Raw genomic sequence first — 20062 nt, forward strand, 5'->3', positions numbered from 1 at the left:
AAACAAAGACTGTGAATGGCTATCCAACTACAGAAGCAGTTTCTCCTCCCTTGGTGTTCACACCTCAACTGCTAGCAGAGCACCTCACCCTCCCTGATTGAACTAACCTCGTTATCTCCATACTGATTTATACCTGCCTCTGGAAATTTCCATTACTTGCGTCTGATGAAGTGGGCATTCACCCACGAAAGCTTATGCTCCAATACTTCTGTTAGTCTTAAAGGTGCCACAGGACCTTCTGTTGCTTTTTACAACCTTCATCTTGTGTAACTTGAGATAGGTCCATGGATTTCAATGGAATTTACTTTACACCAGCTGCGGATCTGATCCTCTACATTCTCTTTGTCCATTTGCCATTGAACCCAAGTTTTCCAAGGCACACAGTACACAGGTTCACTTATGGTTACTAGAATGACCAAGTGAAGGTCAAAGAATATTAGTTCAGGAGCTCTGGGCCTTTAAAAACACCTCTCATTCGCACAAGCCAACAGCATTAAAAAAATTACACAAAGATATTTTTAAAATCTAATTTATACTGGAAAAAAGTATTAGGAAATTAATTTTGTAAAGGACTAGGATGGAGAGTGATTAAATCATAATAAATGTATTGCACACATGGAAAGATGTGAACGATGGAAAATGAAGTATGAATTGAATCAATGAGACACTGGAATATGGATTGAGACTCCACTGTGCTAGGGGCTGTACGTACATGTAACAAAGAGATGGTCCCTGCTTCAAAGAGTTTACAGCCTAAGCATATGCTGAGACACAAGAAGTAACAAATCAAACAAATCTAGTGAGCTCAGTCTGTTCCATTTATCAAAAAGAAGATTGATAGGTGATTGCTTTATACAAGTATTACTTACCATCAGTATTATGGTTTATAAGTACCTCCATGGGGAGAAAATACCAGGCAATAATGGACTGTTTAATCTAATGCATAAAAGCATTTGAAGAAGCAATGGCTGGAACATAAAACCAGACAAATTCAAAGTAGAAATAAGGCAGTGTGGTGATTAATCATTAGAACAAACTACTGTGGGAAAGTGGTACATTCTCCATCTCTTGAAGGCTTCAGATCAAGACTGGATGTCTTTGTGGGAGATGTGTTTCAGCCAAACACACATTATTGGGTTCAATAGAAGGGTAACGGGTAAAAATTATATGGCCTATGCTCTACAGGAAGTTGCACTAGATGATTTAATGGTCCTTTCTGGCATTAAAAGGTATGACTCTATTAAGGGAACTTGGAAACTATTATAAATGGCTGTCATAGCATACCAATTGTCTAGCCCAGTCTTTGAGTTCTTTCTTTAACAATTGGGAAAACTTAAAATAATACCCAGGGCAACCATGTTTTAGCTGCTTTGGGGAAGAAACCATGTAAAACACTGGTATTGCATGCTGCCATGAATCCCTCCATTAAACTACTGGGGAGGTATTGGGTTTGCTTGAAATGCAATCTGTGCCAGGTTTCAGTTTTGTCCCAACCCCCTCCCACAAAAAGAGATGGGGTTTCACATGGTTTCAGAACAAAAGCTCCTCACAGCCTTAGATATTATTACTTTGGTGGCTGTTGGTTACACACCTACTATTTAAGCAGCACAATATTCTTTTACAGAAACTGTGAGGACAAAATATCACAATCCCTTAGCATTTCAGGATGTCCCTGAACCTTCATCATCACAGCAGTAGAGCTATTACCCTGAACAATACCACAGTAAATCCAGAGCTGTCACATTATGTCATTTTCATTTTGTTTTCCATGGAAAGATTTTATTTATAGATGTCTTTAGTTAGTTGTTTCCTTTGTGTTTTTAGAGGAGCTGCTGTAGGTGGCTTTAGATGGATTCATTCCGATGGTTTTTAAGCAATTTGCCTGAGGGATTTAATGACACACATTTTGAAATATATGTATATATTCATTCCCCCCTTATAAAGTCTGAAGGCCAGAAGAGGAGTTCTCGTTATCTGCGGTAGCTCCATTCCTCTGAGCAATCCATCTAGACCCTCCTACAGAGGGCACTATTATTGTGCAGGGCCACAAGGCTTTCTCCGTGTCATGCATGCATTTGGTTTTGCCTCTGATCCCCTCTCTGTCTTGCATTGAATTGAGTACCTGGTGCACCAACAAATCCAGTGAAGTGAAAAAGAAAAAATATGACAGAGATGAGTACTAAATTGCTTCAGGGAAACCCAGGGCAAAGTTAGCAATGGACTGTTGTTTATGTTGTATTGAGTATTATAACATTCCAGATAAGTTGTTATTGACCAAACCATATCCTCCAGAAAGGTGCCCAGTCTTGATTTGAAGACATCAAGAGATGGAGAATCCAATGGCTCCTTTCGTAGTTTGTTCAAATGGTTAATCACCTTCACTGTTACAAATGTGTACCTTACTTCTAATCTGAATTTCTCTAATTTCGAGTCATTGTGTCTTGTTATGCCTTTCTCCACTCAAATGGAAAGCCCTTTAAGTACCCTGTATTTTCTCCCTGTGAAGGTACTTATTCACTTGAATCAGTCACCTCTCAATCTTCTTTCTGATAACTAAACAGACTAAGCTCTTTAAGTCTCTCATTATAAGACCATTTTCTCTCACCCGCAAATCTTTTTTTGTGTGTGTGTGGGGCTCTTTTCTGCACCCTCCTCCAATTTTTCAACCTTCTTCTTAAAATGTGGACTCCAGAACTGGATGTAGTGTTCTAGAATCAGTCTGACCAATGCCATATATGCAGATGAAATCTCCTCCCTGCTCCTACTCACTACTCCCCTTTATACATCTGAAGAACGCAGCACCTTTTTGCCACAGCACCATTCTAGAGGAAATGCTTCCATGCTGATGACGCTCATTAAAAAAAAGAATGCATTGATTAAATTTGTGACTGAACTCCTTGGGGGAGAATTGTATGTCCCCTGCTCTTTGTTTGACCCACATTCTGCCATATATTTCATGTTACAGCAGTCTCAGATGATGACCCAGCACATGTTGTTCATTTTAAGAACACTTTCACTGAAGATTTGACAAAACGCAAAGAAGGTACTAATGTGAGATTTCTAAAGATGGCTACAGCACTCGACCCAAGATTTAAGAATCTGAAGTGCCTTCCAAAATCTGGGAGGGACGAGGTGTGGAGCATGCTTTCAGAAGTCTTAAAAGAGCAAAACTCCAATGCGGAAACTACAGAACCCGAACCACCAAAAAAGAAAATTAACCTTCTGCTGGTGGCATCTGACTCTCATAATGAAAATGAATATGCATCGGTTCCCACTGCTTTGGATTGTTATTGAGCAGAATCCTTCATCAGCATGTCCCCTGGAATGGTGGTGGAAGCCAGAAGGGATATATGAATCTTGAGCGCATCTCGCACATAAATATCTTGCGACGCCGGCTACAACAGTGCCATGCAAATGCCTGTTCTCACTTTCAGGTGACATTGTAAACAAGAAGCGGGCAGCATTATCTCCTGCAAATGTAAACAAACTTGTTTGTCTGAGCGATTGGTTGAACAAGAAGTAGGACTGAGCGGACTTGCAGGCTCTAAAATTTTACACTGTTTTATTTTTGAATGCAGTTTTTTTGTACATAGTTCTACATTTGTAAGTTCAACTTTCACGAAAAAGAGATTGCACTACAGTACTTGTATTAAGTGAATTGAAAAATACTATTTCTTTGGGGTTTTTTATAGTGCAAATCCTTGTAATCAAAAAGAAATATAAAGTGAGCACTGTACACTTTGTATTCTGTGTTGTAATGGAAATCAATATATTTAAAAATGTAGAAAATATCCAAAAATATTTAAATAAATGGTATTCTATTATTATTTAACAGTGTGCTTAATCATGCAATTAATTGCAATTTATTTTTTTAATCGTGTGATTAATCGCAATTAATTTTTTTATTCGCTTGACAGCCCTAGTGAAAAACAAACCTTTTTTTCTTTAACTCTATACCTTTCAGCACCCAGGTTTTTTGTAAAAAGGGATTTTTTCAAATAATCAGATCATGAGTCCTCTAGATACAGCACTAAATCCCAACCTCCTGTCAATAAACCCACGGGAGGGTAAAAGATGTGCCCAAAACTATGGAAATTATTGTAGCACCCTCATCAAGGGGGAATGTTTGGCTCCGCATGGATGAAGACATTGGTAGGTCCTTTGAAATAGGGCAGATCTGTTGGGAGCTCAGGGAACAGAGCTCAGAGATCACCATGCAGAGTGCCGCCTGCTCAACCAAGTTCCCTGGCCTTTCTAGCTCGTGGTGCATAGTCTTTAGGGCAGGAGTAGGCAATCATTTTGGCCGTAGGGCCACATCGGGTACAGAAATTGTATGGAGGGCCAGGTAGGGAAGGCTGGGGGAGGCTATGCCTCCCCAAACAGCGAGGCATGGCCTGGCCCCTGCCCCCTATCCAGGCCCCCAAAATCCCCCCCATCCAACCCCCCCTGCTCCCCACCCCTGACCACCCCTGGAACCCCCGCCCCTATCCAATCTCCCCTGCTCCCCACCCCCTGACCATCCCCCTGGGGCCCTCCACCCCCTATCCAACCTTCCCTGCTCGCCCCACCCCACTTTACCTGTGGGGTGGGGGAAATGGGGGCTCAGTCCTTTCCCTGTGCATTTCCCATGCTCATTTGGCTGCTCTCCCTGGAAGTCGGGCAGGGCTCGCTCCCTGTCTGGGCTTGGCTGCTGGGGGTGGAGGGGGGCCCTGGCTTGCTCTGCCTCTGTCCCTGGCAGCAGGGCCCAGGGCCCTTGACCGCCCCCTGCAGTCCTCCTGGAACTCCCCCTGCTCCCTGCCCCCTGACCGCGCTGCCCTGGAGCACCAGGTCTGGCGGCACTATAGCCAAGCCGCCCAGCCGGAGTTGCAGCCACGCTGCCCAGGCACTGGGGGAACTGTGACTGCAAGGGAGTCAGGGAGGGAGGGGAGCAGAAGGGGAGGGGCTAGGGGCTAGCCTCCGTCCCACTCACCACGCTGCCAGGGAGTTGGGCTGGCTCCTCCGCAAGCCTGTCCTGATCCCGCTCCCTGGCAGGGGGCCAGAGGGAAAGGTCCTGCCGGCCGAATGTGGCCTGCGGGCCATAGTTTGCCCCCCTCTACTGGCTAAGCCCTAGTCCTCTCTTGTTGAAGCTATGGAAGGGCATTGCAGTTTGTTTCATGGCAATAACCTCTGAGCTGATTTCTGCCCAAACCCTAAAGGAGAAATATTGCAAGGGGTGGATGGCACCCTATCTCTCCTCTCTCATCTCCCTGCTGCCCAAAAGCTGCCGCAACTGTGTGGTGAGATCAAGGGGGAAAAAAAGCAAACTCAGATGCTGTAGTGCTGAGTATGAGACAGGATTTCTTATGCAATATTTTCCATGGGGAAACAGCCCCATAAATTCCTTAATATAGTTCTGAAATGAGCTCTGATGGCCAACATTTAACGTGTATCCACGATTTAATCTTAATCAAAGAGAATAGTCCTGAAGATGGATTTATTGCACGTATTGAAAGGCAATAGTAGTAAGCCTGCTCCATAAACATACTGATCTGATCCTCTTCTCACCTATACTGGTGTAAACGAGAAGTAACACCATTGAAACCAATCTGGTTATTCCGGAGTAACACTGGTGTCAAGTCAGACTAGATTCGGATCGTTAAGCTGAAGCAATTGCAGGTGGTGTACTAAATTCTGATAACCACGCTGCAGCAGAGTTGTATATTAAATAACCAATTCAGAACAAAAACAAGCTTGTAATGCCTACATTTTTCTTCAGGCTAATCGGTGGCTGAAATACAGTATTTCTGAAATAAATGACAGAGAGCGTTAGGTTTTGAAACATGTTTTCTTTGCCCGTAATCACAGCACAAAATGAAGCAGAAAGCTGCTGCAAGCTCACTGAGGGGAATACAGCTGCATGCATGAGAGGCAGCAGATCCTAGTGGTTAGAATCCTGGATTAGGAAGCAACACACTTCGGTTCTATTCCCTGTTCTACTGCTGACTTGATTTGTGACCTTAGGCAAGTGAGTTCACCTCTCTGTGTTAGCCCCACCTATTTGGTTTTTAAGCTCTTTGGGGGAAGAACTTTGGCTGCATGTATATGCAGGTTCTAGCACAATGGAACCTCAAGGCACTACTATAATACAAATAAATATATCATGATCATGCTTGGATCAGGGGTATACTCAGCTTGACCAATGACTTTTGCCATGAAATTGGACAGCTCACTTAATCTCTCTGTGCCTCAAGTTTCCACATCTGTGAAATGGGGATGATAATACTTGCCAATACCAGAGGGTAATTAATGTGTATAGAGAGCTTTGCACATCAGCTGCTATAAAGTCATTATTAACAGCAAATGAAATGTTAGCGAACAGTTGGTGACTCAACTATCTGGGATTTTAACACTTTGATGGAGCAAGGGTTAATTGCATTATCGGGGGGCGGGGGGGAGACAGACAGACAGACAGCCACACATACTGTTTATGAGTGGTGTTTCCAGGCCATAGGTGGTAAGGGTGGTCAACAATTTGTGTGGAAGTATCAGAACTCCCTCCCCCCTCGCTGCAGGAATTTTTAATGTACAGGCCTTAGGGGGAAGCAGTCTGGTGTACTCATGAGTGGCACCCCCTGAATTGCTGCTACGGTATGTGAAAATGCTAATGTTCGTTACATTGCAAAGAGGTGCAGCATGTTCTGTCCCTGCCACTGTGAAGTGATAGCTCAGCTGGGTTGGCAGAGTTCTTGCGTGCAGGGGGGCGAAGAACAAGCTGTGCCCAAAGCCACCCACAGGGACACACTCCTGGTGAGATATATATCAGGAACAGCAAAGAAAGCCCAGAGCCCTTTACAGAAATACTCAGAATTACATAAGTATCTGATAGGAGTGCTGAAAATAACTTGTTTTATAACTTTTTTAGGGCTTGAATCTGCCCCTCCCATTCTTGTTAAGTAGCAGCCCCATAGATTAATCTCTTTGGGGACTATACCCTCTTACAGGTGTAGACAGACCCTTGCAAAGTGTGGGCACCAGCAGAATGAAAATGAATATTATTAATCATAATATAAATCTTAGGGTAGGTCCACACTACCCGCCCAATTCGGCGGGTAGAGATCGATCTTCTGGGATCGATTTATCGCGTCTCATCTGGATGCGATAGATCGATCCCAGAAGCGCTCCCCCGTCAACTGCGGAACTCCTGCTCGCCGAGAGGAGGAAGCACTGTCGACGGGGGAGCCTGCCTGCGCCGCGTGGACCCGCAGTAAGTAAACTTAGTTCGATCTAGGAAATGTCGACTTCAGCTACGCTATTCTCGTAGCTGAAGTTGCGTTTCCTATATCGATCCCCCGCCCCAGTGTGGACCTGCCCTTAGATTGTAAACTCTCCCTGGCAGGGACCATGTTTTTGCATGTGTTTGGACAGAGCCTACCCTATTGGTCCTTGGTCCTTATAGAGACCTCTGGGCACTACTACACTGGAAATCAATAAACACTAAGTACTGGCAAATATTTCTTTCAGTGTGTTGTCACTTTAAAGATAAGCCTAAACTGCTAAATTTGAACTCACATTAGGAATGAACTTTCCAGAGTCCTAGGTATTTGGAGCTACTCAGACCAAAGCTTAGAGAGCCTTCTGCAGTGGTGATACCAGGCTCCATAGGCTTCTAGTCCCAAATACTACAGAAGCGCTCGGGGTAACATTTTCAATGGGACAGAGGCTGCTAACTCACTTAGATGATTTGAAAATGTTCCCCTCATGGTGATAGATAGATAGATAGATAGATAGATAGATACTCTGCAAAAGAGATGCACACAGATTTCAGTCTGTATCCAGCCATCCAACACAGTCATCGCTGCATTTGGTACAGCCAGCCTTCTCTCTTCATCACTCTCAGAAAAAATAAAAGAGCTGAACTTGGTAACATTCCAGAATGTAGCTTTGAAGATTCTAGGGGTGCCTGGTCATTATATGTTGCAATATGGAGGAAAGAGAAACTGTGGTGAGTAAGACGGATGCAGAGCTCAAAGATGGAAGCTTGAGGTCAGTGGTCTCATTTCCTCTGTTGGTTTTACAGCTATTTTAATGACTTGGATGTTGAGGGTCACATTTTCAAAGTTAGAACTGTCTTGCACCCCCACCCCCAGAATATCCCTATAAAAGTTCAAAGAGAAAGTTCCATGTGTAAAATATGTCGCTGAATGTTCAAATGGGTCATTGTGTGCACAATCAGACATCACACAGCTATTTAACCTGTAATTTGGGGGGTTGTTGCAAATAGTTTAACTTTGGTGGTAACAGAGTATCTGGGAGGACATAAGAGTTCAATATTAACACCATATTCCCCTTCACTGTCCCCCTTTGCTGTCTTATAGTATTCAGTATTGTTTGCAGCATTCTTGTAGCCGTGTTGGTCCCAGAACATTAGAGACACAAGGTGAGTGAGGTAGCAACTTTTATTAGACCAGCTTCTGCTGGTGAGAGAAGCAAGCTTTCAAGTTGAGAACCACTTGAGAACCACCATCAATGAGACTATGCTTGCCAACACCAAATATTTTGTAACAAAAACAGAACACTGCATCCACTTTACCAGAATATATGAGACAGTGTCTTTGTACAATTTCTTCATTTTTCAATTTTCTTATATAAATTTCTTATGTAAACCTTCTTCCATCTTTACTCGGAAACTTTTACCTTCTTCAGGTCCAGAAGAAGAGCTATGTGTAAACTCAAAAACTTGTCTCTCTCACCAACTGAATTAGGTCCAATAAAAGATACTACCTCACCTACTCTCCCTCTCTCATAGTATTTAACTCAGTGAAAGATTTTGGGATACAGGTTGTCTGAAACTTGCTATACAAAATAGTATAATATTATAAGAGCTGTGCGAAAGGGATAGTGTTTCATAGAAACCTCTTTTTTTTGGTCTTGGTTTTTACACACACAGGTCCATACTTGTTCATATCAGGTAGAGTTCTGACTTTGAACAAACCCTGAACACTCAAAGCAAAATTAATCTGAAGGAACATATGAAGACAAGATCTTTTTTAGGATCAAAACCTAGGAAAACTAGAAATGGAACCGAGACAAAGTCTGAATATAGATCTGAATGTAAAGTTTTCCCAACTTCCTCTGTGTAAATCAATAAGCTTGTGGCACACATTCCTTTGAATCAAAACGTAGGTTAAGTTTGCTGTGAGGTTTCTGAGCGCTGGCAAATGGTGGAAAACTTGAGCTGAGTTGTGGGTCTGTAACAAAACCCCAAATGGGGTGAATTTCACTTGCCTTCAGGTTCATTATTTACTGCTCAGGCATCTCCTGGTGCCACTGCTCAAGTATTATGTAAGCACAACAAAGGTCGATCAGTACAAATGGAAGATCCATAAATGGTAAAACACGGGTAATACACACTAATAAAAATTGTGATTCAGGAAGGTACAGAGCCATTTGCTGAACTTTAAGCAAGTGAGCAGTTCCAGCAACATCAGTGGGACCACTCTCATGCTTGAAGTTAGGTGTGTAATTATGCACCTCGCCAAATTAGGGCCTACAAGCTTAGAAAATGGTTATGCCAACAGCAAAACGATGTACGCACCAAGAAGAATTGTCTGAACTATCCTAAAATCACTTGTGGCAAATTCAAAATACTATATATATATATATATATATATATATATATATATATACTTCTGGAGCATTGCCCAGATGACAGGGCATCCACCATGGTACAGAGCTGATGCCTCAAAGAGCAATAATGTTTCATCAAGGACACCCTTTGTGCCCCGTTATAACAATTTTGATCTGAACCAATTTCCTTTCACTCTTCTTTTTGCAGTTTAATAGAACATTTTTGAGCTGAGGTCAGTCCAATGACTTTTCTCAGCTCTGGAGTAGGGGTTCACGCTGCCAGCGTCATTCCATTTGGAAGGGTAGGGGTTTAGTGATCTACTTATTCTCCAAGATTAGTGGCCTGGAAGAACGAGAGCTGTATTATTGACTCCTTTTAATTACAAATGTTGCAGAAACAAGCAATCCATGACTCCTGTCAGCCTGGCCACCTGATTGCTAGTCTCAGGGCAGGTCTTCACTACAGGGGAGGGGTCGATTTAAGATACGCAAATTCAGCTACGCGAATAGCGTAGCTGAATTCGACGTATCGCAGTCGACTTACCCCGCTGTAGGGACGGCGGCAAAATCGACCTCTGCGGCTTCCCGTCGACGGCGCTTACTCCCACCTCCGCTGGTGGAGTAAGAGCGTCGATTCGGGGATCGATTGTCGCGTCCCAACGGGACGCGATAAATCGATCCCCGAGAGGTCGATTTCTACCCGCCGATTCAGGCGGGTAGTGTAGACCTAGCCTCAGTCTTAACCTACCATCTAGGCTATCAAGGTAGCTGAAAAGCCCTGTAGTTATGCAGAGTAACACTGACAAAGCACCAGGTGCTTTTGCTGTCTCAGTGAAGCAGCTTGTAAAGATAGAGTGATTTCTTTAGCTATAGCCTTTTTCCAGTATGGCCCATACTGATTCCCAGGCATCAGCAATAACCTCTGCCATGACAGCGTTTGGAGTAAGGGGCCATGACTTTCAAAACCAAGACCCTAAAGTTAGGCTCCTACATCCATATATGAACATCAAAATAAGTGGTCTGATTTTCAATACCAACCAGCACTGCTGAGTTCAATGCGATCCCCTGGGTGCTCAACAATTTTGGAAATTGTGGCCAAGGTATGTAATTGTCTGAAGGCAAAGTAGAAGTTAATTAAAAGTTTTGTCTTCACTTAACTGAAGTTGCAGGTGAGAGGATTAAAGAGTCTGCCTGGTTCCACAGAAATTCCATTCACCAACGTTCACTTTTGGGATATCTAGGTACATCAGCCAGAGGGACTCTGAATGAATATTGGTTGATCATCATGCCCTTAAAAGAACACAAGAAGGCTGCAAGATACCCTAGAAATGCTAGGGATCTCACATTAATGATAGTCCATGTAGAGACAATTGACCATTGTGCAGAAAGTCTTTATACAATCAAAGATGACCTCAGATCTCTGAGAAGAGAAGTTGGTATTGATGCAAACGATTTTGTTTGATCTCTTTCCAGTGCTAAACTCTCACTAAAATCACTGTGAAACATTTGGAACAAAGCCAAGACAAACAGGCCTGGCTTGTATATTTGTTATAAAACCTGGGTTAGCTACACCCAAAGGCTTACCTAGGTATAGTGAATCTTTCAGCAAGTCCAGTGTCAGGCTCAAATGAACCTTCATCAATTTATTTTTGGGTGGAGACAATGTGAACATGGCACTCTTTTTGTATGGGCTTGACACGAAACCAAGCAAAAGTTGATATTTTCAGCTTGAAATTGCTTTGGGATTTTGGTTTGGTTCAGTATCAAAATTAATAATATCATGAAGTGAATGAAATCCACCCGCCCCCAAAAAACAACAACAAAGGTTTGCTCCGGCCTTCAAATTAAAACTGCCAAAATTTGTACAGGTCTTATAAAAACCTCTCTTCAGATTGCTTCTGTAATTCCCTGCAGATGGCTGATCAGATTCTAGTCTATGTCAGCTCATTTAAACTACAGTGCTGCTGTTTACGCACAACATTCCTACTTCTGCATCCCTTCTCCTGTGAGTGTCCCAGGATCTGCCCCAAAGTTTGTTTGGATGAGAAGTTGAGAGTGACTTAGAAGACTGGATTTCTACTTTGTTGTGCTGGGTATTCATGGAATCAGCATCTCAATGCGGCTTCACATGTCCACAGTAAATGTACCTAATCTGCATCTACCCTTCTCCACCCCATTTCCTGCTGTTTGCTATAATCTGGTGTGCACAACTTCCTAAAGTTGCAGAATAGCCTATTTTGAGACAAACTTGTAAGCAGGAACACGTTAATGGGTGTCAGGTGCAGCTATGAATTTAATGAATGGTTTGTTGGAAATCACATTAACTAGCAACATCCGTCTGCAGATGAGCTCTGCAATGTCCTTATTTCAAGCCTGAGCAGATGGAGGATTTGCTACATACTTACTGTTTTCTGGTTCACACTGTGTCGCTTGCCTCAGACAAACAGACACACTTGTGCTTGAGAAGACTCTGAGCTTGGCCTTTCTCTTTTTTATATTTTCTTCATCTTCTTCACTCTTAGGGGTGCTGAGCATAGGCAGAGTGAACCAAGGCCAACTGGGGAAGAATGCTCAGCTGATTAAGCGTTCTGTTTTGTTTCAGAGAATGGTGTATTGAAAACTGTGTTAAAATTACAAGGTATCACTTTAAATTATAAGGGTTTTTTTTGGTCCAGCTTGCAGGCTAGAGAAATCTATAGGGAAGCTGTGTGATCTGGGTCCTCATGGGGAATGTGAAAAGAGCCAGCCTTCAGCAAAGTGGGTTGATGGTGCCTCTCTGTCTTAGGGAGCAGCCTGCTTTGTCTGTCTCTGTTTTCTTGGTTGTTGTGTGTTAGGTATCTGAAAATAAAGTAATGTTACATTGCTAGAAAGAATATTTATGTTTTCCTCTATATCTTTGTGTGTATGCTAGGAACATAGCAAGAATGACCATTCATTCCCTTCCAGTTCTCACACTGTCTTGAGTAATGAGGGGGTGTTTACAAGCATTCTGTTGCTTCTAGTGTCATTAAATGCCCAAGGAATCAAGCTTCAGGTTTAAAAACTGACATTCCAAAGTATCCAAGTTCATTTACTTTGATGGACACCTGCATCCCAAATATAACAAATGGTATTTGTTTACTGGGCTTGGGTGGGAAGCAACATCCCAGGAAGTGGTTTCTAGGTCATGTGGCACCTATGAATGGTTACAGCCGGATTCTATCACCTTAACTCCCTTGAACAATAATTTACTCAATGAGTAATCCCACTGAAATAAAGGGGCTTATATCTCAGGCTATATCTACACATAAACAGCTAGTGCAGCACATCTATAGTGTGAGTGTAGACACTCACTACAGGGATGGGAGGGGTTCTTCCATTACTGTAGTTAATCCAACTCCCTGAGCAGTGGTAGGTAGGTCGATGAAAGAATTCTTCAATCAACCTAGTGCTGTCTACCCTGGGGGTGAGGTCATTTTAACTATATCACTCCGGGTTGTGGATTTTTCACACCGTTGAGTGACATAGCTGGGTCAACCTAGCTTTTTAGTGTAGAGCTGGCCTCACTCCTGACAGCATATGTCAGCAGATGGTATTCCCACCCTGCTCCAAATATAAGAAAGAGATGCGTGTTGATTCAGGCTTAAAGGCAAGGAACTCAATTTTGGGAATAAGGGAGGGAGGGTGAATTAATTAGGAATGAGCCTGAATAAAAACCTGGACCTGAACACCCTGTGTGAAGTGTAAGTTAGTGGATGACTATGCTTTCTCTATTACTATGTGTGTCAGCCTCTGGAGACTGAGTTTGGTGCCAGGTGATTTAGTCTCTGAGCCGGTGGGAAGGGTCTTCACAGGAGTGCAGCATAGTGAACAGTAGGAAAAGGGTATGAAAATGTTAAATGACATTGATATATGGTTGATTCGCTCTTGAGGTAGATTTAGCTTGGATCTACATGGATGGACAAAGCTCAAATCTCCTGCTGTAAATGCACATTAATCATTGACCAAGGTGCCAATTAGAGACAAGAGATTTACTGCTGGTCTCACATGCACTGGTTATTGGTGTAGCTCCACTAACTTTTGAGTCAGGCCTAGTAGGCATAAATAGGCAGTACACCCTTCAACTCAGTGGTTCTCTGCTGATTTACACCCATTGAGGATCTAACACAATATGTTGTCCACAGAAATTTCCAAACTTAGAAATTATTTTCTCTTCATTTCCAGAGAAGGCAAAAGATGACTTTATAAAATGACTGTGGCAAGTAGTAAATGATGTATGAAATGAAACATTTTGAACCTACCCCATGCATGGAGAATAAATAGAGAGATCTTAGCCATTTCAATCATTCAGTTTCATATGAAATTCTGATACAGGACCATCATGCCACTGGAGAATTGGAACAACTAGGTGGCGCTTGAAATATTAACCTTGCCTACAAGTATGCAGATACCTTAATTCTATGTTTAGAGTGACCCAAACTTTTACATGTTTGCTCACCTTTAATGATAAATACTGCCCTCATATATGCCCAAGCAACTTCCACTAATATCAGTAGGAGGTGAGCCTGTATACTTAAAGGTACAATTTGGCTTTTAGTGTCAGAAGAATGATCACAATGGGTCAGGCCAATGGTCCATCTAGCCCAGTATTCTGTCGCTGACAGTGGCCAATGCCAGATGCTTCTGGCAGTTGGAGGTTTAGGGATATCTGGAGCAAGGAGTTGTGTCTCTGACCATCTTGGCTAATAGCCATTGATGGACCTATCCTCCATGAACTTATCTAATTCTTTTTTTAACCCAGTTATATTTTTGGTCTTCACAACATCCCATGGCAATGAGTTCCACAGATTGACTGTGCATTGTGTGAAGAAGTACTTCCTTATGTTTGTTTTCAACCTGCTGACTATTAATATCATTGGGTGATCCCTGGTACTTGTATTATGTAAAGGAGTAAATAACACTTCCCTATTATTCACTTTCTTCATACCTTTTATGGTTTTATAGATCTCTGTCCTATCCCCCCCTTAGTTGTCTCTTTTCTAAACTGAACCACTCCAGTCTTTTTAATCTATCCTCACATGGAAGATGTTCCATAGCCCTAATAATTTTCATTACCCTTCTCTGCACCTTTTCCAATGTGCGTGTGTGTGTGTGTGTGTGTGTGTAGAGAGAGAGAGAGAGATGGCACAACCAGAACAGCATGCAGTTTGCAAGGTATGGGCGTACCATGGATTTATATAGTGGCATTGGGATGTTTTCTGTTTAATTAGCTATCATTTTCCTAATGGTTCCTAACATTCTGTTCGCTTTTTTGACTGCCGCTGCACACTGAGCAGATGTTTTCAGAGAACTATCCATGATGACTCCAAGATCTCTTTCTTGAGTGGTAACAGCTAATTTAGATCCCATCGTTTTATACGTATAGTTGGGATTATGTTTTTCAATGTGCATTACTTTGCACTTACCAACACTGAATTTCATCTGCCATTTTGTCACCCAGTCGCCCAATTTTGTGAGTTCCCTTTGTAATTCCACGGACAACACTTTGGACTTAACTATCTTGAATAATTTTGTATCATCTGCAAATTTTGCCACCTCACTGTTGACCCCTTTTTCTAGACCGTTTATGAATATGTTGAACAGCACAGGTCCAGGTACAAATCACTGGGGAATGCCACTATTTCCCTCTCTTCATTGTGAAAACTAATTATGTATCCTACCCTTTCATAGAATCACAGAATATCAGGGTTGGAAGGGACCTCAGGAGGTCATTTAGTCCAACCCCCTGCTCAAAGCAGGACCAATCCCCTACTAAATCATCCCAGCCAGGGCTTTGTCAAGCCTGACCTTAAAAACCTCTAAGGAAGAAGATTCCACCACTTCCCTAGGTAACCCATTCCAGTGCTTCACCACCCTCCTAGTGAAAAAGTTTTTCCTAAAATCCAACCGAAACCTCCCCCACTGCAACTTGAGACCATTACTCCTTGTTTTGTCATCTGGTACCACTGAGAACAGTCTAGATCCATCCTCTTTGGAGCCCCCTTTCAGGTAGTTGAAAGCAGCTATCAAATCCCCCCTCATTCTTCTCTTCTGCAGACTAAACAATCCCAGTTCCCTCAGCCTCTCTCCATAAGTCATGTGCTCCAGTTCCCTAATCGTTTTTGTTGCCCTCTGCTAGACTCTTTCCAATTTTTCCACATCGTTCTTGTAGTGTGGGGCCCAAAACTGGACACAGTACTCCAGATGAGACCTCACCAATGCCAAATAGAGGGGAACGATCATATCCCTCGATCTGATGGCAATACTCCTACTTATACAGCCCAAAATGCCGTTAGCCTTCTTGGCAACAAGGGCACACTGTTGACTCATATCCAGCTTCTTGTGCACTGTAACCCCTAGGTCCTTTTCTGCAGAACTGCTGCCTAGCCACTCGGTCCCTAGTGTCTGTAGCAGTGTATGGGATTCTTCTTTGTTTCCTAACTTTTAAAAAGTTATTGATGCATGACTTTACCCAGGACTATTTAGTTTGCATAAGATTCTTTGGTGTGGGACATTGTCCAAGGCTTTCTAAAAATCCAAGTACACAGTATCAACTGGATCACCCTTGTCAACAAGTTTATTAAAACCTTCGAAGAATTCTACTAGTTTGGTGAGGTCTATTTTCCCTTGACAAGAGCCATGTTGTCTCCTCCCCACCATATCATGTTTAACTATGTGTCTCATAATTTTGCATTTTACTGTAGTTTCAACCAATTTGCCTGGAATCGAAGTTAGTCTTACCGGCCTGTAGTTGCCAGGATCGTTACTGGAGCCTTTAAAAAAAAATTGGTGTTACATTTGCTATCCTCCAGTCATCTGGAACCGAGGCTGATTTAAATAATAGGGTACATACCACAGTTAGTAGTTCTACTAGTTCGTATTTAAGTTCCTTCAGAACTCTTGAGTGAATACTATCTGGTCCTGGTGACTTATTACTGTTTAATTTATCAATTTGTTCCAAAACCTCTTTTATTGAGCACCTCGATCTTGAATAGTTCCTCAGATTTGTCACCGAAAAATAATTAATCGAGTCTGGGGATCTCACCCGCATCCTTTGCCATGAAGACCAATGCAAGGAATTCATTTAGCTTCTCTGCAATGTCCTTGTCATCTTTAAAAGCTCCCTTAGCACTTTGATTGTCCAGTGTCCACACTGACTGTTTGGCAAGCTTCCTGCTTCTGACGGACTTTAAGAAAAATTGCCGTTAGATTTTGTTGCTCCTCGCATTCTTTCTTGGCCTAGCTTATTATACTTTTACACTTGACTTGCCAGAGTTTATGCTCCTTCTTATTTTCCTCAGTAGGATTTGTCTTCCAATTTTTAAAGGATGCCATTTTGCTGCTAACCACCTGTTTTACTCTGCTTTGGAGAGTAAAAGAGGTGGTTAGCATGGTGGCATTGTTTTGGTTCTCTTACTTTTTTTTTTATGATATTATTATTTTGGGGAATACATTTAGTTTGAACCTCTGTTATGGTGTTTTTAAATAGTGTCCATGCAGCTTGCAGACATTTCATTCTTGCGACTATTCTTTTTAATTCCAATTAAATGAGCATCCTCATTTTTTTGTAGTTCCCCTTTTGGAAGTTAAATGCTACTGTGGTGGGTTTCTTTGGCATTTTCCCACTACAAGGAAGTTAAATTTAAATACAGCATGGTTGCTATTACCAAGCAGTTCACCTATATTCACCCACTGGATCAGATCCTGTTTGTGCCACTTAGGACTAAATCAAGAATTGTCTCTCCCCTTGTAGTTCCAGGAGAAGGTACTCCAAGAAGCAGTCATTTATGTTGTCTATAAATTTTCTCTCTATATCCTGTCCTGAGATGACATGTACCCAGTCAATATGAGGCTAGTTGAATTCCACCATTATTATTGCATTTTCTGCCTTTGCAGCCTCTCTAATCTCACTGAACATTTCACAATCACTGTCACCATCCTGATCTTATGGTCGGTAGATATTCCTCTTGCTATATTCTTAAAGCATGGAATTGCGATCCATAGAGACTATGGTAGAGTTTTATTCATTTAAGATTTGTACTTCGTTTGACTCTATGCTTTCTCTCACATATAGTGCCACTCCCCCACCAGCATGACCTACTTTGTTGTTTCTTTATATTTTGTATCCTGCTATTACCATGTCCCGTTGGATATCCTCATTCCACGAAGTTTCCATGGTGCCTATTACATGAATAGACACCTTACATATGACAAGAAATTTAAAGGTCACGCAGCTGAGGCCTGGTCTATGCACAAAGTTGAAGTGGTTTAACTAAAGGTTGAATGTTGCACTGTTAGTGAAATTGATGCTTAATTAATTTGTGGACACTCATATCTGTTTAAACCTGGCTTATGGCCGGTTAGCTTGCTCCTGTAAATTTTACAGCAAAATTAATGTAACCCATGTTTAAACTGATGCAGCAAGTTCACACATTAAATTGGACCAGTTTAACTAAACGGGTGCAACATGGCATTGTTAGTTGAACCAGTACAACATCTTTGCATAGATGTAAAAACTGCGGGGGGGGGGGGGGGAAGGAGAGGGGAGGAAGGAAGAATCAGGAAATTCTATTCCACTCTGTTCTATATAGACTGTTATATCACCGTCATCCCTGTAGTATCCTGGTGCCTTCCAGTAGCATCATTAAGCAATGTGACTAACATCTGTCATGTGTGATTTGCTCTCTCTCTCTCTCTCTCACTCTCTTCCCAGGGGGACAATTGTGTATGCAGCATAGTCTTGTTTGGGTTTTTTTCCACACACACCTACCCTCTGTGTTTAGATTAGAGAAGGTAGATTGATGAATTGTGCCTTGCACTTGGAGCTGAAGGTGATGAGGTATATAATGAAGGAGAGGTTCCCAACCACAGCCGGTTGGAAAATGTTAGACAAAACCCTTTTCTTTTGAAAAATGCTGTTTCATCATAACCAAAATGTTTCATATAAGCATATCGGTTTCAATGAAAAATTTAATTGGGTCGGTTTTTCAGGTCCAGGATGGAATTTCTAATCAGAACAGGAGAAAGAGAAAGAATACTTCAGGGGTTCGGGCACTCAGGAAAATGAAGCCGCTGCAAGTTGCTGCTCTGCCTGCAATAGGGATTTGAACCTGACTCCCTGGGCGATCGAGTCAGTTGCTATTTACCCCCTCTTATTTAAACAAAATAGAACCACTACAAAAGGCGAACTTGAACAAATGATTGACTCAGAAAGAGCAGGGACTTGAACCTGGGCTTACCACATCCCCGTTAAATGCCCTAACCACTGGGTGCCTAGCCATTTTGGGCTTCCCTTATCTTTCACATTTTTTTAAATCTCGTTTTCATTCCACATCAGAATGAAACCACATTTTGAAGCCTCAAAATTTTTATGAAAAGGAATTGTTTTTCCCCCCCCCCAGCCCGTATGCCCAGTACTGCTCTCACGCTAAGTGTCATGAGGCTTTCATTCTTTAATATTAATAATGAGGTTGCAACACGCTTGTGACTTGGAAAAAGCCGTGTTTACAACTTTCTGTACAATAAATAAGATTGACCCAGGCATGATGAATAGTAAGTCCCTGTCTGTCCCTTTCATGTTAGTATCTTGCCAAGAATATCAGATGAAAATGCATAATAGAAGCTGGTGGGTGGGTGTGTATTATCCCCAATGCACACCCAAAGAGCAACAAAAATTATTAAAGGTCTAGAAAACATGACTTATGAGGGAAGATTGAAAAAAAATGGGTTTGTTGAGTCTGGAGAAGAGAAGACTGAGAGGGGACACAAAAACGGTTTTCAAGTACATAAAAGGTTGCCACAAAGAGGTAGAAAAATTGTTCTTTTTAACCTCTGACGATAGGACAAGAAGCAATGGGCTTAAATCACAGCAAGGCAGTTTAGGTTGGGAATTAGGAAAAACTTCCTAATTGTCAGGGTAGTTAAGCACTGGAATAAATTACCTAGGGAGGTTGTGGAATCTCCATCATTGGAGATTTCCAAGACCAGGTTGGAGAAACATCTGTCAGGGACGGTCTGGATAATACTTAGTCCTGCCTTGAGTGCAGGGGACTGGACTAGATGACCTCTCAAGGTCCCTTCCAGTCCTACAATTCTATGATTCTACGGATAGCCCCAGAATAATGAAAAAAGTGGCTAGATCACCTGCTCAGATTCAAAATCTACTGAGCAGCGAGTTCCTTCTGAGCAACTTTAAAACTCTCAATTCTTTGATATGGTGCATGTCTAAACTCTCTGGCCTCCTCTATTATTTATCTGACAGAAAAGGTCTGCTTGGCAGCACCGGGGTTGGGAATGTAGCCAGCCTGCTCGGAGTGTTTTCGAGACACAATGTGCTCTTCCTCAAGCTTTGTCGCAAGCCGTTTGCTTGTCTCTGAAAGCAGGGCAATTTGATCAGGCTTGGCAGCATTTTTTCCCGCTGTGTTTTGTTTTGTTCCTG

This window comes from Terrapene carolina, unplaced genomic scaffold, assembly GCF_002925995.2.
Source record: "Terrapene carolina triunguis isolate 2854851 unplaced genomic scaffold, T_m_triunguis-2.0 Scaffold58, whole genome shotgun sequence".
NCBI classification, from domain to species: domain Eukaryota; kingdom Metazoa; phylum Chordata; order Testudines; family Emydidae; genus Terrapene; species Terrapene triunguis.